We start from the raw sequence: 24,080 nt of genomic DNA on the forward strand, positions 1-24,080 counted from the left end.
AATAATTAGTCCCTCTCATGAAGACCACGTGCTCTCTGAGGCTCACATATTTCAGCCGTGCTTGACTCATGTTCGTGCCGTTTATTACTTGATACCTTGTCTTAGCGGTACTGCCATCCCGTTTCTTATTCTATTTACTGGCTTCACTAAGTAGCTGGCGTGTCTGCCCGTGAGTGGCAGCAGCAGCGCTATCGATAAGCGCACTGTCGTACTATCTTTGGAGCGACTGCTAGTATTTCCAGATCGAAGTGTGCGGTGAGTTCAGTTGGGATGGAGTTCCAGTGAGGTCGGCACAACCAGTACTCGCCCGAACTCTGGGGACACAAATGCATTGTCCGACGGAAGGAGACCTGAGAGGGGACGACAGTTGGTTGGTCGATCGGTCGGTCGTCTCATCGGCCGACGTGTGTTGGGTCTTCAGATAGCTTCTGGACTCCTTCAATTGATCATCTTCCAGGACTTTGGTCGTTTCCTTCCTTGTTCAGAGATGTCGGGTGGACAATGGGCCGGAGTTCCCTCTGCATGGTTGGGTCTGTACCAGTGTCTCCAGATCGTCGAGCGTCCGAAGGGAGTCGGGACGGATCAGCAGTGAGGTCCGGACAGCCACGATTCGCCTGACCGTTGCCGACACACATGAATTGAATGCGGCGACCTTGGTTGTTCCGTCGGACGTCTCATCGGACGACGTGTATTTGGTCGCCGACCGCTTCTGGGTTCTCCTTGTGTGTCGTGATTTGTCGTTGTTCCACAGTCACTGTTTTTATTATTGTTCGAGTTGTTTGTGCAAGTGTTTCGTGGAACCACGTATAGTTTTTGTGGTTCGGACTGAGCAGCTATTTTAATGCTGTGAGTGCTGACGGGTCGGTCGGGGCAGAGCAGCGAGGAAGTCTCTGCAGCGCCACGTGAGGCCTGGGCGATGGCGGTGTGCACGCGTGGTCGCATTTGCTGCGTGAGCTACAAAGTTCGTCACCCACTGAACTTGAACACTGAAGTTGATTGATCAGTTAACCTGTTATGTAAAAAATGGTTCAAATGGCTCTGAGCACTATGGGACTTAACTGCTGTGGTCATCAGACCCCTCGAACTTAGAACTACTTAAACCAAACTTACCTAAGGACATCACACACATTCATGCCCGAGGCAGGATTCGAACCTGCAACCGTAGCGGTCACGCGGTTCCAGACTGTAGTGCCTAGAACCGCACGGCCACTCTGGCCGGCCTGTTATGTAACCTCAACTGCTGTGACATATCTTCGTTCATTGCCGGTTATTGCTTTCTGGGCCGTTCCCACAAGCAGCAAAGTATGGTATGTTGGAGTCAGCGAAATTTTGCAGCTGTCTTTCCGAATGGTGTTTAACTACTTAACTGATTGATACTTATCAGTTAAGTGCACCAGCGGTATCTGCTGAATTGTGGCCGTTAGTGTTCCAGTTACCTGCCCTGGTTGTTAGCGTAGTCTTCCGACAGTGTGTTTTTCCTCACCGTGTTGATGGTGTCTGGCATGGCGTGTAGTTCGACGGCCTTTGGTGTTGTTGATATTTTTGAGTGGTTATTGAGTCTTGACTGTATTTAGACGGCAAATTTCAAGATGTAGTGCTACTGGTCTCTTCGTCCTCCCTGATTTTCCTGTTTTCGTTCTGTTGGTCCGGCGGAAGGGAATTGATTAGGTTGTTGGTCGGTCCTTCAGCCATCCCTGGGTGGGACTGCCATCCGATTATTTAGTATTACACTTGGCTGCCTCTCACACCTAAACTTACGTTAGAGTTACCTCCTCAGGCCGACCCTTGGAGCACTTCTGAGCACCACTGTTCTGTTGTTTTGGATTGTGATTTCCTTTTTTTTGTCCATTATAATTATCCGGGCTGTTATGCCGTGGTCGGTTGATGAATTCTGAGGTGATCACCTCAGAATTCATCAACCGACCACGGCATAACAGCCCGGATAATTATAATGGACATGATATTTCCGGCCGTGAAAGTTTACAGATTTCCTTTTGGTTTCAAGTACTGTGAGAGGCCTTCAGCCGTCTGTTAATTTAGTTTCTTTTAATATTATGATAAAGGCTTCAGCCGTCTTAATTTGAAACTTTGAAGATTCTTGCTTAAACTACGTTTTTTTTTTAAAAAAAGAGGGAATTTTACCGATTGCAAATCCTTATAAATCCAGAATGAGATTTTGACTCTGCAGCGGAGTGTGCGCTGATATGAAACTTCCTGTGTGCCGGACCGAGACTCGAACTCGGAACCTTTGCCTTTTGCGGGCAAGTGTTCTAGGGAGTTCGAGTCTCGGTCCGGCACACGGTTTTAATTTGCCAGGAAGTTTTAGGCTTATTATTATCCAGGCCTTAAAGCCTTGAATTGTTCTATGTTCAGTATATGGCATTCAGCCGAACGTTATTTGAAATATTTTAAGATAAGGCCTTCAGCCGTCTTAAATTAAAATTTGAAAAGTCACTTGTTTAAAACCTTTTGAAATTTACTTCTCTATCTGAAATTCTTGCTATTCAGGCCTTAAGCCCTCAGTTATTCTATCTCCAGTGTGTGGCCTTCAGCCGAGTTTTTATGTGAATTTTGTAACTAAGGCATCCAGCCGTGTGTATAAGGCAAATTTAATAACTTGTGTTCGGGCATCCAGCCGTATTGTTTTGAATGCCTTTAAGGGCATTTGTAAATAAGTGGTTTTAGAAAATAAAGTTGTGTGTTTGATTTTGCAACCCACAGTAACAGTTTAAGGCCCCATCCACAACCTTAAACTTATCCTTTGCCCTCTCTGGTTACCTAACAAGCTGATGGATGTTAAATTTAAAACAGTGAACGATAATAGAAGACCTATTTTAATTGAAAATGTTATGAAACTAAACTTGAAAGTGTTGAACCCTAAGAAAGTGGACCTATTAATCGAAAAAGGCTTTAAACTAAACTACGAAGTCCTCTATGGCACAAGATAAGCGGCGTTGTCTGGATTTCAGCAAAAGGACGGCGTCCCAAGTACAAATGTCCTGTGTGGTCGCGTAGCTCGTAACCTTGAGTTGGCACACTCTCTCTTAGTTCAAAGGCGAACGACTGGAGCGAGCCAAAGAGGTTTGCATAGACTTTACTCAACCCTTCAGCCAGGTAATTTGATACCAACTTGCAAGCATTTACTTAAAGCAGGTCTTCCTACCACCACAGCCAGACATGTTGGGCAGTGCATGTATGTGATATAAATACAAACCGAGTCGGATGCGAATGGAGACTAGAGTGCACAATCACAAATACCTTTCTTATATTAATTGGTCATGCTTTTTTCCCCTTTTATTTCAAATAGTATACATATTTGGTTAAGTGACTGTAAAACAATTGATTAACCACGTGTGGGATCCATTCAAGACGAAGACCACTCATGAAGCTACAACAGAATATAAAACAAATTTTTTATTTGTGTAAAGTAATATAAGTAACCATGTTATTTACTTCGTAGTGATTGTCGTAAGACAATAAAACAAAGAAAATAACAGTTCCTCGGGAAGAAACTTCGTCGAAGAGGAACGGTGGGGAATGTTGTTCCAAACAAATTCACTTCATAGTCTGAGAAGAGCAGTTTCAGAACGAAACTTTATGTTAAGAGACATATCTACTAGAATTGATATATGAACATCGCTCAAGTGTGGGTTCAACATGTTCCCAATGCAAAAATTTAAGGAACTAATAATTTCAGCAGACAATTTTCTGCTGGTGAATCACCTAAAGCCTGCATCGTAAATGTTGTGGAAATGGGGAGTGCTTTTAATATGCAGTCTGGTAGTCGGGGCTCTTATTATCAGCCAGTTAAAAGACTGTAATGATACTTAGAAAGTGTATTTCTTGTGCAAATATACACTTCTTCATAAGGAACAAGGCCTGTTGGTCTTAAAAAACTAAAAGTAGGGTAAACTAGAATGTCAGTGCTATATGTTGCATGATTTTAGTGCAAGTCGTTTACGAGATTTTGTGTTTTGAAAAGTTCACACACCGACACTTGTACCTGCAGCGGCAATACACGCTTCCACACTTCGACTGCCGCACACTTACCAGCATTTCAGTGGAGATGTCCCAGCAGGTTGCTGTAATACGTTGCTGCATACTATCGGGTGTAGTTACTAAGTCCTTGCAGATAGTGTTTTTCAGCTTTCCCTACAGAAAACCGTCTTCAGGTGTGAAAGCCGGGGAACGGGCCGGGCAAGGTACAGGTCTTCTGCGACCAATCCAACGATTTGGATATAATTCGTGAGGACATGCTGTAATATTCAGTGCCCTATGGGCTAGACATCGTCATTTTGGTACCATTATTTCCTCCAGGTCTGCAGAAGAACATCATATAACATCCGTGGGAGATGGTCTGTTAAGATGCAGCGATATTTGTGCGCGTTCAGTGTCCCATCTTTGAAAAACTGGCCTGTCAGCTGATGGTTTACTATCCCACGTCACAGGTTTACACTCGAAGGACGCTGACGTACCACCAGACGAAGCCGACGGGGGTTGTCAACAGACTAGTAGAGCATGTTTCTGCCGTATATCTGGGTATTATTGGTAAATGGGGCTTCATCACTAAACAAGATAAATAACACGTCTGGAGTATCCCCTCTTAATTCCCACGTACAGAAGTTACCATGGCTGTCATAATTGTTCCCATGCAGCTCTTGATAGACAGAGATATGATAGGAATGGAACCTATGTCGATGTAGTGGCGTAGGACACTTGCCTGACTCATGCCACTTCTTCGTGCGATTGCGCGGGAGCTAAGGTGCGAGTCGACTGCAGTAGCACCAAGACCACTCACTTCCCATCTTCTGTCATCACTTGTTTCTTTCTTTTACGTTGTTTAGGTGTTACACTACCCCTTTCAAGTAACTGGTTAAAGAGGTTGAGGGATAACTGCCTAAATGGTTGACCTCTGTCGGGGTTCTTGCCGCACACACCGTACACGAACGAACTGATTTCTTTCTATACACCGTCGGCTTTATCTGCATTGGTAAATTCCACCTTCCAGTCACGATCTACTGCTTGGACTGCCACACAATAACAAACCAACAAGTTTCAATGTACTCAAAGAACGCACAAGCTCATTGTAAGCAAGCACAAGAACGTCATTCTTAGCATATACGCGGGTTGAACATCAACAACAAGTGTCGATTTGGTAACATTTCACAATACACAATACGTAAATGATCGCACTAGAAACCTTGCACCAAGTACCAGTGACATTCTAATTTGCCCTACTTTTAGTTTGTTAATGTCAATATGAATTTTTCCAATTATCTAGTGTATGTTTGCATAAACTTTAAATTTCTAAGCAATACACTGAGGATCCAAAGAAACTGTTACACCTGCCTAATATCGTGTAGGGTCCCCGCGACCACACAGAAGTGCCGCAACACGACGTTTCTTGGAGTCGACTAATATCTGCACTAATGCTGGAGGGAAATGACACCATGAATCCGGCAGGACAGTCCATAAATCAGAAAGAGTACGTGGGGACGGACATCTCTTCTGAACGGCACGTTGCAAGGCTTCCAAGATATGGTCAATAATTTTCATGTCTGGGGTGTTTGGTGGCCAGCGGAAGTGTTTAAACTCGGAAGAGTGTTCCTGGAGTCACTCTGTAGCAATTCTGGACGTTTGAGGCGTTGCACTGTCCTGCAGGAATTGCCCAAGTCCGTCAGGAAGTACAATGGGCACGAATGGATGCAGGTGATCATACAGGATGCTTACGCACGTGTCAGAGTCGTATCTAGACGTATCGCCGGCCGCGATGGCCGAGCTGTACTAGGCGCTTTAATCTGGAACCGCGCGACTGCTACGGGAGTAGGTTCGAATCGTGCCTCGGGCATGGATGTGTGTGATGTCCTTAGGTTAGTTAGGTTTAAGTAGTTCTAAGTTCTAGGGGACTGATGACCTCAGATGTTAAGTCCCATAGTGCTCAGAGCCCTTTGAACCCCCTCTAGACGTATCAGGGGTCCTACACCACTCCAGCTGCACACGCCCTGCATCATTACAGAGCCTCACCAGCTTTTACAGTCCCCCGCTGAAGTTCATGAGATTGTCTCCATACCCGTACACGTTCATCCGCTCGATACAATTTGAAACCAGACTAGTCCGACGAGTCAACATGATTCCAGTCATCAACAGTACAATGAAGGTGTTAACGGGCGCAGGAGAAGCGTAAAGCTTTGTGTTGCCCAGTCATCAAGAGTACACAAGTGGGCCTTCGGCTCCGAAAGCCTATATCGATGATATTTCGTTGAATGGTTCGCACGCTGAGACTTGTTGATGGCCTAGAACTGAAATCTGCAGTAATTTGCGGAAGGGCTGCACTTGAATTTCTGTCACGTTGAACGATACTCTTAAGTCGTCATTGGTGTCGTCCGTGCAGGATCTTTTTCCAGTCGCAACGATGTCGGAGATTTGATCTTTCACCGGATTCCTGATGTTCATGGTACATTCGTCTATGGTCGTACGCGAAAATACGGAGTTAATCACTACCTCGGAGATGCTGCGTCCCATCACTCGTGCGCCGACTACAACACCACGTTCAAACTCACTTAAATCTTAATAACCTGCCATTGTAACGGCACGATCTCACACTTTTTGTCTTTTGTAGTCGTTGCCGCCAGCAGGGCCGTATTCCGCCTGTTTGCGTACGTTTTAGGTGACTCGATATATATATATATATATATATATATATATATATATATATATATATATATATATATATGAGACTAATGCGGGACGATCTATTTCTAATAGCTGGTCCTATGGTAAGAAGAGAGAGGAAGCTAATTACTCTGCAAGTGACTGTTGAGGTGAAGAAGATTGAGAGCTTCTCAGGTGAATAAAGATATTAACGTCAACAGCAAGGAAGGCGGATGCGTAATTTTATCCTGACGGTGACACCTCAACGATACTGACAGTGGACTGGATGGACCTCAATACGGTGGACGCAGCGGAAGAGGCGATCCGCCAAACAGAACGCAAATCAACATCGCGTCTGACTTGCTACAAGCGGCTACGTGGTCAGAGTCTCTCTATATGTAAATGGCGGCTGCAAAAATCAATAGCGTCTGTTACCAAAGTCGTCTGCTACGAAAGGTCTCTCTTCCCATGCTTGGCGGCCTGTTACATCCCATCTGGAGTTTCGATCATAGATGTAGTAACATCCAATTAAGGGGCTAACATCGCTCCCTAATTTACGCTAAACTCTGACCCGAAAGTGTTCTAAGGGGTATACAATCCTGCATCACTGGAAACCGTTCAAAATGGTTCAAATGGCTCTGAGCACTATGGGACTCAACTGCTGAGGTCATAAGTCCCCTAGAACTTAGAACTACTTAAACCTAACTAACCTAAGGACAACACACACATCCATGCCCGAGGCAGGATTCGAACCTGCGACCGTAGCGGTCGCGCGGTTCCAGACTGAAGCGCCAGAACCGCTCGGCCACCAGCGGCCGGCTCTGGAAACCGTGAAACATCTCGCATATGGCCTCTGGAAAAACATCTGCTAGGCACATGGAACATCATCAGTTTATTAAAGACTGTGAGAATTTAACAGTGGACCGAGCGAGGTGGCGCAGTGGCTAGCACACTGGACTTGCATTCGGGAGAACGACGGTTCAATCCCGCGTTCGGCCATCCTGATTTAGGTTTTCCGTGATTTCCCTTAATCGCTCCAGGAAAATTCCGGGATGGTTTCTTGGCACCCCCGACTTCCTTCCCTACTCCGATGAGACCGATGACCTCACTGTCTGGTCTCCTTCCCCGAAAAACACAACCAGACCCACTTAAAGAGTTGACGGATGCCTTAAATAGACGCAACATACTCATACTTGCACTTCAGGAAACTACATACGGTGATGAGAACGCACTTGAGCCGGATGACTACAGGATTTACATTGGAAAACCGGACATAAAGAATAAAAAGAAAGTCACTACGCTGGGAATGGGTTTCATGGTCAAATGGAATCTACGAGAATTCATAAAAAGTTTTGCGTACCCATTTGAGCGAATATCACTTCACTGGTTTACATCAGCAGACAACGTCTTTATCACCGTAAATGTATAGGAACCAACCAATAATGACAACAGAATAAATTTATAAAAAGTTAAAAAATTTTAAGAAACCCCTGAAAATGAGACGTAAATAATACCCAGGCACTATATAAAACCACTTTTAGGAGTCTTCACAGTACTGATCGACACAGAGGGGAATTACAAGGCAGTATTAGGAAATTTTCTTTCACACGAACGCATCAATAAGAATAAACATTACTATAATTCTCAGTGCTAAACACGTAAACTTCACCCCTGAGCTTAAGCATATGTTTTGGAATAATAACGTAGTAATGACGACTGGTGACACAGTCGCCCAAATTTGATTCTTCTGCGAGCGCAGACTCGCACCGCGTGCTTGTGTAATGGCGATCTGCGCAGTACATTTTCAATATACACAAAGGATGGGATTAGCGCGGCAATAGTCTCATTTTCTGAACACAAAGCATAGGAACCCAAAGTGAGAAACAAATTCTTGTCCTTTAAGGCGATTAATAGATTTATAAAGCAAACGTTCCTTACTGACAGCACCGGGCGCTGCTGGAAGAAGAGAGTGCCGTATCACACATCTTGTGGCACTTTAGTTGGCATTTCTGACGTTCATGACAAACAGCGGACGCTTCTCTTCTTGACTAATCAATGGTTTCATAGAACCTGGCAATATCCTTGTGCTTCTGTAAGTCGACAGAACCTATATGTTTTGTACACGAAACCATCCGCAGCTACACTTTGGTCTTCCCAGTAATACAGCAATTGAAAACGATGCTGAGTATCCTTGCAATCACCATCATCATCTAGTTCTCAACGCCTGCTGGGAATTGTGGGTTACATGAGAAATGCTGTAAGCCCAATTGATGAATATTCGTCTATTGTTCGGATTGTACTGAATCACCATTGCTTCAAAAAAGCCGCTTCCTCTAGGAATATAGCTCACTCCATTACTAAGTGCCAAGTACCGAGAGAGTGCCGGGTAGCGCTTTCCTTTCTTAGATACCTTGCGATTATTAGCAGCTAACATATAGTTGTTATTTATAGTCTTATTTTTTTAAAAAATATGTGCTATAAACGTTAATATTTACGTTTCATTCTAACATCAATAGGAACTAAAACTAGCAAAAATTCACGAATTGAATTAAATACTTCTTTCTTACGTGGTGAATTTTCTGAGAAATTGTTTACAATGACATCTATAGGTCACTGAGCTTCTCATTGTCAAAAAACCGCCGACGTCGTTAAACTACAAATCTACGACCCAACAAAAGAGCAGCAACCTGTTATGTCGTTAGAAATTGTGAGGTATTTCCGCCAAGGTTATGTTTACTGAGTAATTATTAAAAGAATGTATTATAAAAAAAGTGTACACTGGACATTTTTATCACTCTAGTTGAGATAGGACTTAATTTATGTAGATACTCTGCTACAAACAGAATTTCATCTGTTGTTTCATTTGGACTCTTCCTTAATCGGAACCATATTTGGACTTGAGTTGCTGTAAACGTGTTGATAGTTTATTCTTATATCTTTCAAAATATGTTTGAGGAACACCTCATATTCCAGTCAACCCATACACTTGTTTTTAATTCTGAGATCCGCATATTGCATTTTATGGAGATAATTTGTTTTAGTCCGTTTTCAGTTAGATGCTATAGCTTCATATAAAATCTCTAATATACTTCTAAATCTATACATATGTATATCGTTGTTTTTGCGATCTAAAGTAATATATACACGTCCATTCCTGTCCATTTCTCCAATTCTTTCATATCCGTAATGTGTTGAGGAAAGTATAAGTTTTTTTTCTAGTTATTATATGACATTGTATTTTCATGATAATATTGTTGAGATGGTTCCACAGCTGTGATACGTCAAGTAATATTGCCCATACTTCTGAAGTCCTGCCTTACGCACTTCAAGGTATTCCTTCTGGTTCGGCCTTACGTTTACAGCACAAAAGTTTCTCCTCTAAAAAAAAAAAAAAAAAAAAAAAAAAAAAAAAAAAAAAAAAAAAAAAAAAAAAAAGAGTAAATTAAAAGAAGTCTAATGATTTATAATGCTCACATATACCTAAACCTGTGTTTAACATTATTATAATCTAAGTCCTCCGCATGAACCATGGACCTTGCCGTAGGTGGGGAGACTTGCGTGTCTCAGCGATACGAATAGCCGTACCGTGAAGCAACCACAACGGAGGGATATCTGTTGAGAGGTCAGACAAACGTGTGGTTTCTGAAGAGGTGCAGCAGCCTTTTCAGTAGTTGCAGGGGCAGCAGTACGGATGACTGGCTGATCTGGCCTTGAAACATTAACCAAAATGGCCTTGCTGTGCTGGTACTGTGAAAGGGCTGAAAGCAAGGGGAAACTACAGCAGTAACTTTTCCGGAGGGCATGCAGCTTTACTGTATGGTTAAATGGTGATGGCATCCTCTTTGGTAATATATTCAGGTGGTAAAATAGTTTCCCATTCGGATCTCTGGGCAGGGACTACTCAGGAGGAAGTTGTTATCAGGAGAAACAAAACTGGCGTTCTACGCATCGGAGCATGGAATGTCATACACTGGAAGTTTTCAGATAGATTATATAATGGTAAGACAGAGATTTAGGAAACAAGTTTTACATTGTAAGATATTTGCAGTGGCCGATGTGGATTCTGACCACAATGTATTTGTTATGAACTGTAGATTAAAACTGAAGAAACTGCGAAAAGGTGGGAATTTAACGAGATGGGACCTGGCTAACTGAAAGAAACAGAGGTTTCCGAAAGTTTCAGAGAGAGCATTACTGAATGATTGACAAGAACCGGGGACAGGAATACAGTACAAGAAGAGTGTATAGCTTTGAGAAATGAAATAGTGAAGGTTGCGGAGGATCAACTAGTTAAAATGTCGAGGGCTAGTAGAAATCGTTGGGCAACAGAAGAGATATTGAATTTAATTCATGAAACGAGAAAATATAAAAATGCAGTAAATGAAGCAGGTAAAAAGGAATACAAACGTCTCAAAAATGAGATCGACATGAAATGCGAACTGGCTAAGCAGGGATTGCCAGAGTACAAATTTGAGGATGTAGATGCATATATCACTAGGAGGAAGATAGATACTGCCTACAGGTAAATTGAAGAGACGTTTGGAGAAAAGTGAACTACTTATATAAATATCAAGACCTCAAACGAGAAAAAGCAGTTCTAAGCAAAGAAGGGAAATCAGAAAGGGTCTATACAATGGCGACGTACCGTACCTGAGGGCAACATTATATAAATGGAAGAGGACGTACATGAGGATGAAATGGGAGACATGATACTGTGTGAAGAATTCGACAGAGCACTGTAACGTCTAAGTCGTAACAAGGGCCCGGGAGAAGACAGCATTCCATTAAAATTACTGATAGCCTTGTGAGAGCCAGGACTGACAAAACTCTACCGTCTGGTGAGCAAGACGTATGAAACAGGCGATATACCCTGAGACTTCAAGAAGAATAAAATTATTCCAATCCCAAAAGAAACAGCTGTTGCCATGTGTGAAAATTAGTGAACTATCAGTTTAATAAGTCACGGCTGCATAATATTGACATGAACTCTTTAAAGACGCATGTAAAAACTGGTAGAAGCCGACCTAGGGGAAGATCAGTTAGGATTCCGTAGTAATGTTGGAGCACGTGTGGCAATACTGACCCTACGACTTACCTTAGAAGATAGATTAAGGATAGGCAAACAGTGGTTGGGAAGGGAGTGAGACGGGGTTGAAGCCTGTCCCCGATTCTATTCAATCTATGCACTGAGCAAGCAGTAAAGGAAACAGAAGAAAAATTAGGAGTATGAATTAAAATCCATGGGGAATAAATTAAAACTTTGAGGTTTGCCGATGACACTGTAAATCTGTCAGAGACAGCAAAAGACCTGGAAGAGCAGTTGAACGGTATGGACAGTGTATAAGTAAATGTGGTGTAACTAAGTAAGGTGATGCTGAAGGAATTACACTCCTGGAAATTGAAATAAGAACACCGTGAATTCATTGTCCCAGGAAGGGGAAACTTTATTGACACATTCCTGGGGTCAGATACATCACATGATCACACTGACAGAACCACAGGCACATAGACACAGGCAACAGAGCATGCACAATGTCGGCACTAGTACAGTGTATATCCACCTTTCGCAGCAATGCAGGCTGCTATTCTCCCATGGAGACGATCGTAGAGATGCTGGATGTAGTCCTGTGGAACGGCTTGCCATGCCATTTCCACCTGGTGCCTCAGTTGGACCAGCGTTCGTGCTGGACGTGCAGACCGCGTGAGACGACGCTTCATCCAGTCCCAAACATGCTCAATGGGGGACAGATCCGGAGATCTTGCTGGCCAGGGTAGTTGACTTACACCTTCTAGAGCACGTTGGGTGGCACGGGATACATGCGGACGTGCATTGTCCTGTTGGAACAGCAAGTTCCCTTGCCGGTCTAGGAATGGTAGAACGATGGGTTCGATGACGGTTTGGATGTACCGTGCACTATTCAGTGTCCCCTCGACGATCACCAGTGGTGTACGGCCAGTGTAGGAGATCGCTCCCCACACCATGATGCCGGGTGTTGGCCCTGTGTGCCTCGGTCGTATGCAGTCCTGATTGTGGCGCTCACCTGCACGGCGCCAAACACGCATACGACCATCATTGGCACCAAGGCAGAAGCGACTCTCATCGCTGAAGACGACACGTCTCCATTCGTCCCTCCATTCGCGCCTGTCGCGACACCACTGGAGGCGGGCTGCACGATGTTGGGGCGTGAGCGGAAGACGGCCTAACGGTGTGCGGGACCGTAGCCCAGCTTCATGGAGACGGTTGCGAATAGTCCTCGCCGATACCCCAGAAGCAACAGTGTCCCTAATTTGCTGGGAAGAGGCGGTGCGGTCCCCTACGGCACTGCGTAGGATCCTACGGTCTTGGCGTGCATCCGTGCGTCGCTGCGGTCCGGTCCCAGGTCGACGGGCACGTGCACCTTCCGCCGACCACTGGCGACAACATCGATGTACTGTGGAGACCTCACGCCCCACGTGTTGCGCAATTTGGCGGTACGTCCACCCGGCCTCCCGCATGCCCACTATACGCCCTCGCTCAAAGTCCGTCAACTGCACATACGGTTCACGTCCACGCTGTCGCGGCATGCTACCAGTGTTAAAGACTGCGATGGAGCTCCGTATGCCACGGCAAACCGGCTGACACTGACGGCGGCGGTGCACAAATGCTGCGCAGCTAGCGCCATTCGACGGCCAACACCGCGGTTCCTGGTGTGTCCGCTGTGCCGTGCGTGTGATCATTGCTTGTACAGCCCTCTCGCAGTGTCCGGAGCAAGTATGGTGGGTCTGACACACCGGTGTCAATGTGTTCTTTTTTCCATTTCCAGGAGTGTACATTAGGAAATAAGACAGAGTAGTACATGAGTTTTACTGTTTGGGGAGCAAAATAACTGATGATGGTCGAAGAAAAAGAGGGTATAAAATGTAGACCCGCAATGGCAAGAAAAGCGTTTACGAAGAAGAGAAATTTGTTAACATCGAGTAGTGATTTAAGTGTCATGAAGTTTTTTCTCAGAGTATTTGTAGCGAGTGTAGACATGCATGTATGTGAAACGTGGACGATAAATAGATTAGACAAGAAGAGAATAGAAGCTTTCGAAATGTGGTGATACAGGAGAATGTTGAAGATTAGATGGTTAGATTATGTAACTAATGAAGAGGAACTGAACAGAATTGGGGAGAAGAGGAATTTGTGCCACAACTTGACGAGAAGAAGCGATCGGTTGGTAAGACATATACTGAGGCATCAAGGGATCACCAATTTAGTATTGGAGGGCAGTGTGGAGGGTAAAAATCGTAGAGGGAGACCAAGAATTGAATACACTAAACAGATTCAGAAGGATGGAGTGTGCAGTAGTTACTTCGAAACGAAGAAACTTGCACAGGATAGAGTAGCATGGAGAGCGGCATCAAACCACTCTCTGGATTGAAGACCACAACAACAACCAGTCTGAGTACCTCTTCATTTTCTACTACAATTTCAACCGTCTCCATGGCCGAAGTAGCTATTGCAAGCTTGTATGGTTGTACACGATTCGGAGGTACGTCGGTTGGAACTCTGCTGATGAATAATTTTTACTGTCAGTATTAGACCAGAAAGGGGAGAAGAGGTGGTAGTGTGAAGTTTCTGATAACCACTCTCCGTGCCAAAGTCCTACATTAAATGTCTAACCTCCCCGCAGTCTCTCATGAAGTAGGGACGCGTCCCACCATTACGATACGATCGTGAGTATAATGTGACTAGGTACTGGCTAGGGTCCCGCCGTCTTATGGGGAGGCAAGCCAGGTGGTCTCCTTGGTGCTATTCGAGAAGAGTAGACCATACGCCGGCACCGCGTTTCAAGCTCTCCCTTTCCTTCATGCTTAACAATGGCCACTCCACCTCACCGCCCCCCGTACACGTAGACACACACGACACTTCAGAACAAATTGGATAATGGTAACTTGGAGATCACCTCCACTCGGCCTTGCCTAGAAAGGCGATGCAGGTTTCCAGCATCTGCTGCGCTGTATTCATTTCCACTGATTGGGACTACGTCGACTTTCCTATTAGTTCACGCTCATAGTAGCGATAAATCACAGTATTCGCACCCAATGTTTTCTTCTGTTACTATGTAGCAGAATCATCTCACATTTAAGGGGCAAAAATATCACAAAAATTTTGAAGATTTGTCTTAATTACTGTACTTTGCACCTTAAAAGTATTATTTTTTCTGTTTCACCGTCTCTCTGGCGGTACATATAATCTGCTCTTTTAATATAACGTATATTACGGACTACAAGACGCATCTCTTCCGTCGAGAAATTACCTTGAAAATTTAGATGCGTCTTAAGCTCAAAATTAATTTAAAAATGTCCAGGGTTTGATTTTAAATTCCCGGCAGTCTCAAAAATGCCCATATATTCGATGCCACGGGAAACCTTCTCTGGCAACATTGGATTTAATTGACAGCAACAGTGCACCGATGCGAGGAGCAATAGTTGCAGGGATTCACAAGCTTGCTAACACTGTCCCCCTCACAGAGCGCCATCACAAATCCATAAGACTGTCTAACCTATGATGCCTGATTCCAGTGTACGGTGCCATCGAACCTGAACTGAAAGTGATTTGTGTTATCGGCAGCAGAACAATATCCTTGTTAGTAGCTACTCGTAGTTTAGTGATGGAAAAAAATAAAAGGTATTCATATGAAGCGGGCTGCAAATTGAGAGTAATAGCATACGCAGAGGAACATGGAAACAGAGCAGCTGAGCTGCATTTCGGCCCTCCATCAACATAAAAAACCATTCGAGATTGGGGTGAAGTAAAGAAGAATTGAAGAAAATGAGGAAGACTAAATGTGCAAATAGAGGACTGAATGCAAAATGTCCAAAACTAGAAGACGATGATTTTCAGGGATTTTAAAGGCCAGTTCGGTCTTATAAAATATTTTTTTAAGTCTTGCTTTGTTATCTAATTATAAAAATTATAAAATTTAATTTTTTGGAAAATTGCTTAAAAATTAAGGCGCGTCTTATAGTCCGTAGCGTCTTATTGTCCGTAAAATACGGTACCAGTGTAAGACCTCCATTACACGTTCGACAGTTTATGTTAAAACGATTACTGATTAATTACATCCTTCCTTGGCTGCATCCCATTTATGCTGTACCGCAGAGATATTTCCTGTATCTTTATTCCACCACGTCAATCACACGGGCCCTGCTTAACGTGACATGTGGTGTGCTGCACACTGAATAGACTCTCGCCACGCAACAACTAATGCCGGACTGTTTTCCTCTCTATGCGAGTTCTGACCGCGTGAGAGCTGACAGAGGGCACCCGTAATTGCAGCCATTCATCAAACTATATTGCGGCGGTATTGGATGCGTAAAAAGAGAAGAGCGAATCTGATGGCTTGGAACGCACAGCCAGCCGCGCCAAACGTTCCGGAAACGAGCGAAAGTTGCCATGTACCTGCGGGAACGCAGATTTCATTCATTTGGACGGTATTATCTGTAATAAATGACAACGCTGTTTGCCGCGAGGCATTAACAGATGAGATGCACAGATTACACGTGTTTGCGTTTTAATGACAACGTATCGCTCATCAGCTGAATGTTAATTTGGTGAGTCTCCATAAAAGCAATAAATCTATATTGGTAGGTTTCATTGCCTTCGTACAGGAAATACATCCGCAATTTGCCCGAAGACAGGACAGCAACGTGTACATAGAGTCCGGGTATTTCTTTTATATGTATGTTCTTAGTAAGCCATCCACTTCGGCCACAGTGTTCTGTTGTGTGAACTCAGTGTTACCTCGCCTAGTTTTCTAGCCTACAAATGTACGACAGTCTGATCGCGAAAAACACAATGTTATTTGCAGCTTTTTGTTATTTTCCATATTTCTTTTTCTGAGGACACGTCCTCAGTTTCGTTATACATATCATTTATCAGTTAATATCTCCTCCCTTTGTATTAATACTTTCTAACTGGATACAAATCTTATAAACTTGAGCTATCGGACTGATATCCGGTTAACTAAGTCACTCGTGTAAGATACAGTAGGTTAACACTCTTACCTTCGGTATTGATTTGAAACGAAGACAAAGCTGGCTTCAACCTGTAGGTTGGTTTGATTACCACGGTATTTTACAACTGGTTATCCTCGTGGAAATGGAGTTTTGTTTCTCCGAACCACGAGTTGATACGAAGCCATAGGGGCACTTACAGTTCGACATCGACTCCGAACTGCAGTGCAACTTGTTTAGTATACCTGTAACTATTCAGATCCACATTCGAATGCATGTGCGAATGTTCTCTCCTTCTTGAAGAGGTCATTCTCCTCGTTTCGAAAGGACCCCACCATCCACGGACTTTTCCTGTGTAATGACTGCTATTAGGTAGTAACAGGCGCCGGTAGGCTCACTAACAGGGTTTATTATCCCAAATACAGGTCGGTTTAACATCTGATCGTATAGCCAGATAATAACATGAACAGAATCTACTTACTGTTCCGAGTCAAATTCGTTTCTGTGTTATGTATGTATCTCCTTAGCTACAGAGTCCCACGATAACGGAATTTCGCCGTGGATGGAGACTGTGAGTCCCATGTCTGCTCTGACGTCACGAACATCCATAAGGAAACCTAATTTTCATTTACCTATATTACCACTTCTACTTAGTCCTCAACGACACACACACGCACACACAAGACCCAGGAACCTCAATTCACCATTAAAGATGCATATCACCAACTCGCATTGATCACCATATGCATTACACCCTCACACAAGGGACGGTACTTCACCAGTGATGCATCTCCTTAGCAGTGGAAACATCACTCTTCTCAGTGACATAATCAACTTTATTAGTGACATCATCACATGGAAAATCATGCCCCCTCCTCCTACCTACCCTCCTCCTCCACTCTCCAGCCAGTCAGAATACAAGATTGTGGAATTAATCCAGCTGCACTCTCTGGAAATAAACAAAATCGAGAAAACTGAGATGGCTGAATTACTTCATATATAGTTGGTAATATTACGGCTTCTCTCCTTTCCCTCACCAGCCAATATCAGTGAAGCATTTAATTAAGCAGACTACTTCCTAAAAATGGCATTAAGTTACAAAATACGAAATATTTCAAAACATGATGTTGTGTGACCTTCACTTGAACAGGCGCCAAGTTCAAAGATATATGTGCTACACTGCATTAAGATATTCGCTCTGAATTGCATACGTACAGAGTTACATCAGCAAAGTACGTAATGATGTAGTCATTTGGCGAAAAAATTGCGCCAAGTCCAAAGACAAGCAGTTGTTACTTCTCTTTCTTATTTTGAGTCGTTAGACCTCTGGCTTGTTTGATGAGACCAAGCAGCCCACAACGACATTCTGATCTCACAGCAGCACTTGGAACCAACATCCTCAATTAATTGCTGGATTTACTCCAATCTTCAAAAATGGCTCTGAGCGCTATGGGACTTAACATCGGAAGTCATCAGTCCCCTAGAACTTAGAAATACTTAAACCTAACCAACCTAAGGACATCACAGACATCCATGCCCGAGGCAGGATTCGAACCTGCGACCGTAGCGGTCGCGCGGTTCCAGACTGAAGCGCCTAAAACCGGTCTGCCACACCGGCCGGCTCTCCATCTTCCTCTACAGTTTTTAACCTCTACAGCTCCCTCTAATTCCATCGAAGTTATTTCTTGACATCTCACCAATGTCGCGTCGTTCAGTCCCCTCTTGTTGTTGATGTTTTCAATACATTCCTTTCTTCGCCGACAGTGCAGAGTAACTCCCTATTCCTTACCTTATCAGTCCACCTAATTTTTAGCAGTATTCTGTAGCACAACATTTCATATGCTTGGATTCTCTTACGTCCCGGTTTTCCCAGAGTGTAAGTTTCACTACCATACAGCGCTGTTCCGTAAACGTACATTCTCAGAAACCTCTTCCTCAAGATAGATCTATGTTTGATGCCAGTACACATCTCTTGGCCAGCATTGCCCTTTTTGCGAGTGCTAGTCTGCTTTTTATGTCCTCCTTGTTCCGTCAGTCATGACTTAATTTGCTGCTCCATGATTATCACTTCTCTTGTTCTCATTTGTGCTGCTTCTAATTAATTCCGCCTTTTTTTCTATTTACTCTCAATTCATAAACTGTACTCATTAGACTGCTTATTCCATTCAACACATCCTGTAATTCGTCTGACTTTTACTGAGAATAACAATGTCATCAGCGAATCTCATCACCGATACCATTTCTCAATGATTTTTAATCCCACCCTTGAACCATTCATTCATTACTATCATTGATTCATGAGCATACAGATTTAAAGTAGGGGCGAAAGACTATATCCCAGTCTTACGCACATTTTAAAATCAGCACCTCGTTCTTGGCTTTCCAGTCTCCTTGTTTGAGAGCTGGTTTCTCAGGATGGAACAGGATAAGGTTACGATTGTGGATGGGTCCGTAATCAGTTACTCTCGGTTGCAAAGCAAATACGTAAACTTTCTTTAAGGAAATTAAAATTTTAAAACAATCTCTTCAAAAATCACAATGACTGTTTGACTGCTGAAGGCCTTATCACCAAAACAATTCCACAATTTTAGGGCCGAAACAATAAACTACTGAAGGTCTGAATTAGATGTCAGGAGAACAATTCCAAATAGCACATATTAAGATAAGTACTTCGTTTTAAAACGAACTGTAACACGGCTGAAGGCCTTATTATAAAGAAGTGATATTGTTATTATGATATCACCATGTTCTCTGCAAAAACCAAAAGTTGTTTTTGGGAAAAGGTTGTGTTGTTCATACCATCAACCAAGCTGATGATTCAGCATCCTTTCAAGCCCTTTGTGAACACAGGTCACGAGCTTGCTTCTTAGATGGTTTACCCTGTTCTCGTATTGGCATTACTTGTAACGTCTTCCATTCTATTCATTATTCCAAGTATCACTAAAATTACAATAAAGAAGACTCCAGCATTTACGGGTTAATGAAGATTGTGATGGGTTATGTACGTTGCCAGCAGCCCCTGGGGAACGGCTGTAAGAGTGAAATGAATAATCTAGTTTCTGCTTCTTGAATTTTCGTATATGTAGGATACTAAAAGGGAAGGAGATGTCGCCGAAGGTATGATGTACATGAACGATATGTTTTGTACATATCTGTAAGATTTTCATTTTCTGGCTAATTTGTACCGCAAGCCAGAAGGGACACACAAAACAGTATTCATCCCACTCCTCCTGATTATGGACATTAATACATGTCTCTTTAGCTGCAATATCTTTCGAAAGAGAGGTGAAACCAGTCCTCCCCATTATTTGGGTCAATACAGTGCGAGTGACATTGTAGTGGGGTACATGGCTGAGTGCTGCATTTCATAAAAGTTTCCCAGTGTGAAACACTTGGTGAAAGTGCTGAACTTCTGCAATTGAACCAGTTCGCGATATCATGTCAGTTTTCCCCCAGATTTTAATGAATCGCTTTTCATTGGCATCAGTGAATTCTTTGAGGGGGGGGGGGAAGGGTGCCTGAGATGACAGTACAGAACTGACTTGCACCTAATGGCGTGACATGGCGGGCCATTGATGATTTTTGGGAGTTCTCTTCACAAAACGACTTGACTGGAATTTAGGAAATGGTAGGATCTGATCTCACTAGTCCCCATTGGATTTGTCAATGCGCCGTATAAGATCCTGTCCCCAAAGTGCCAGTAGTCGCAGAGTACTCCAGTGTGGTTGCGCAGTGTATCTGGTGATCAATAACAAAGTGGGCCATTGGACTTTTGCAGCTAGGAGCAGACCGAAGACGATGACGGTATGGTCAAGATCACAACAGTCTGGACTCGGGAGAGCACATTTTCAACAGCGTCGATTTTTGTGAATGCATCATCGTTGAAGGACCTGGCGGGGGCAATTAATGCTTCACAGAAGCGGCTGGCCACAGTGTTATTACTGTTGCAACGAGTCAACCTCCCAAAGGCTCCAGTATTTCCACAAAGATGGAAGAGAGATTGATATGTTTCCTGCGACTAAAACACACACACACACCAAAACAGACATTTTATCCATCAAAACATACAAAGTAGATCATCGATCTTGGTATAGCTATAAGGGATTTAAAACAGACATCATCATCACTGGGTATATTACTCACTATTTCTAATAGTTCCCATCCATTTCAACATTAATATCTTTCATTATGGCAAAGCAGGGATGGCTAGAGGACAAATGTAAGGATGTAGGGGCTTGTCTCAGTAGGGGTAAGATAGATACTGCCTACAGGAAAATTAAAGAGACCTTTGGAGAGAAGAGAACCACTTGTATGAATATCAAGAGCTCAGATGGCAACCCAGTTCTAAGCAAAGAAGGGAAGGCAGAAAGGTGGAAGGAGTATATAGAGGGTTTATACAAGGGCGATGTACTTGAGGACAGTATTATGGAAATGGAAGAGGATGTAGATGAAGATGAAATGGGAGATAAGATACTGCGTGAAGAGTTTGACAGAGCACTGAAAGACCTGAGTCGAAACAAGGCCCCGGGAGTAGACAACATTCCATTAGAACTACTGACAGCCTTGGGAGAGCCAGTCCTGACAAAACTCTACCATCTGGTGAGCCAGATGTATGAGACAGGAGAAATACCCACAGACTTCAAGAAGAATATAATAATTCCAATACCAAAGAAAGCAGGTGTTGACAGATGTGAAAATTACCGAACTATCAGTTTAATAAGTCACAGCTGCAAAATACTAACGCGAATTCTTTACAGACGAATGGAAAAACTGGTAGAAGCGGACATCGGGGAAGATCAGTTTGGATTCCGTAGAAATGTTGGAACACGTGAGGCAATACTAACCTTACGACTTATCTTAGAAGAAAGATTAAGAAAAGGCAAACCTACGTTTCTAGCATTTGTAGACTTAGAGAAAGCTTTTGACAACGTTAACTGGAATACTCTCTTTCAAATTCTGAAGGTGGCAGGGGTAAAATACAGGGAGCGAAAGGCTATTTACAATTTGTACAGAAACCAGATGGCAGTTATAAGAGTCGATGGGTATGAAAGGGAAGCAGTGGTTGGGAAATGAGTGAGACAGGGTTGTAGCCTCTCCCCGAAGTTATTCAATCTGTATATTGAGCAAGCAGTAAAGCAAACAAAAGAAAAATTCGGAGTAGGTATTAAAATTCATGGAGAAGAAGTAAAAACTTTGAGGTTCGCCGATGACATTGTCATTCTGTCAGAGACAGCAAAGGACTTGGAAGAGCAGTTGAACGGAATGGACAGTGTTTTGAAAGGAGGATATAAGATGAACATCAACAAAAGCAAAACGAGGATAATGGAATGTAGTCAAATTAAATCGGGTGATGCCGAGGGGATTAGATTAGGAAATGAGACACTTAAAGTAGTAAAGGAGTTTTGCTATTTAGGGAGTAAAATAACTGATGATGGTCGAAGTAGAGAGGATATAAAATGTAGACTGGCAATGGCAAGGAAATCGTTTCTGAGGAAGAGAAATTTGTTAACATCGAGTATAGATTTAAGTGTCAGGAAGCCGTTTCTGAAAGTATTTGTATGGAGTGTAGCCATGTATGGAAGTGAAACATGGACGATAAATAGTTTGGACAAGAAGAGAATAGAAGCTTTCGAAATGTGGTGCTACAGAAGAATGCTGAAGATAAGGTGGGTAGATCACGTAACTAATGAGGAGGTATTGAATAGGATTGGGGAGAAGAGAAGTTTGTGGCACAACTTGACTAGAAGAAGGGATCGGTTGGTAGGACATGTTTTGAGGCATCAAGGGATCACAAATTTAGGATTGGAGGGCAGCGTGGAGGGTAAAAATCGTAGAGGGAGACCAAGAGATGAATACACTAAGCAGATTCAGAAGGATGTAGGTTGCAGTAGGTACTGTTAGATGAAGAAGCTTGCACAGGATAGAGTAGCATGGAGAGCTGCATCATACCAGTCTCAGGACTGAAGACCACAACAACAACAACAACATCTTTCACTATATTCATGTTAAGTGCGTCTAGAAGAAGAAAAAGTGCAGATGTCATGCAACCATTAAATTATCCGTAGAAGAAGAAGAGGAAGAAAAATTAATACTACTTATATATTCGATCCTCCACAATTGATCGAAAACCTCATAAGCTTGGGGCTGAAAACTGCAACTGAGTAATTTCATCCCATGCGCAAGAGTATTCAGATCACCTACAAAAACAAAAGTATCTTATAAGAACTGTTTGTAAAAGTAAATCGTCATTTTAAAACAACATTAAAATTAATTTAAATTTCTATACTTACATTCAGCCTTCTGTAAATGATTCATGAATAGAGCTAAAGTACCTTTATCAAAGAGGTGTGATGGTAAGCTTAATGCTTCGTCGTGGTCCTTTGACAAATGAGGACACTTACTCCCCCATAATCACTAGGGCAGTCTGATTGGCACATCATATTGATGCAGTAGCCGTAAATGATAATCAGAGTTAAGTGAATGGCAGCTGTTTAGCATAACTCATTTATAGTCAGTGTCTGATCACCTGTTCCAACTTGCACTTAGAATAATGCTAATATAGTTGTATTTTACCACCGCCACTTGGCTATAGGTGTGGCACTGTGCTTGTCTTGACATTTACATGTCACGAGCGTTGCGTTGATATCCGATTGCATGCTGTAAATGATCATGTGTCACATGAGCACCGATTTTGGGTCTTGTGTTTCTACACAGGACAGGAATCCGCTAGATTTGGCACACACATTTCACAAAAGGGATCACTCTGATGTCTGACTATGCACTGGAGACATATATATGTCACAGATTTTGTTAATCATGCACTTTAACATAGAACCCGTTCGAAATAGGGGCACACGGACAGATAATTGCACAAAGACTGTGCCACTCACTGCCTGCATGTGGAGGTGCTCGCAAGGCAAGAGATGTAGTGCCTATACATATTGGAGTGGTCACTGCTTTAGCTGACAGATGCCAACCGGTGCAAGTGGCCCACAGTTGATGGGCAATGTGTGATGAATTTTTCCACTTTAAGAGAGACAGGAGGAGCAGAATAAATCAGAGAATAAAGACACAGTTTGTGAAAGACTGTCTCATTTATTGCTAGCCTACAGTAATTGCTGTGATAGTTTTAAAATAAAAATAGGACATGAAGGAACAGAAGAAAAAATAAAATTCGTTTCCTGAATGAGTGTTGTACATTAGTTCAAATATCAAATGATTGAGATTCTTGGGTTTACAGAGAGCCCCGAAAAAACCCTTGGTTGCAGGCAGCCATTGACCACTGTTGCTTAGATGAGGCATCTAAAATTATATCTCCTGTCCTTGGTGAATTGCCGGCCGGGGTGGCCGGGCAGTTCTAGGCGCTACAGTCTGGAACCGCGCCATTTGAACTATTTGAACCATGGTGAATTACAGAGGCAACCTGTTAAGAAAATAAGTATAGG

The sequence above is a fragment of the Schistocerca nitens genome, chromosome 6 (assembly GCF_023898315.1).
Source record: "Schistocerca nitens isolate TAMUIC-IGC-003100 chromosome 6, iqSchNite1.1, whole genome shotgun sequence".
Lineage (NCBI taxonomy): Eukaryota > Metazoa > Arthropoda > Insecta > Orthoptera > Acrididae > Schistocerca > Schistocerca nitens.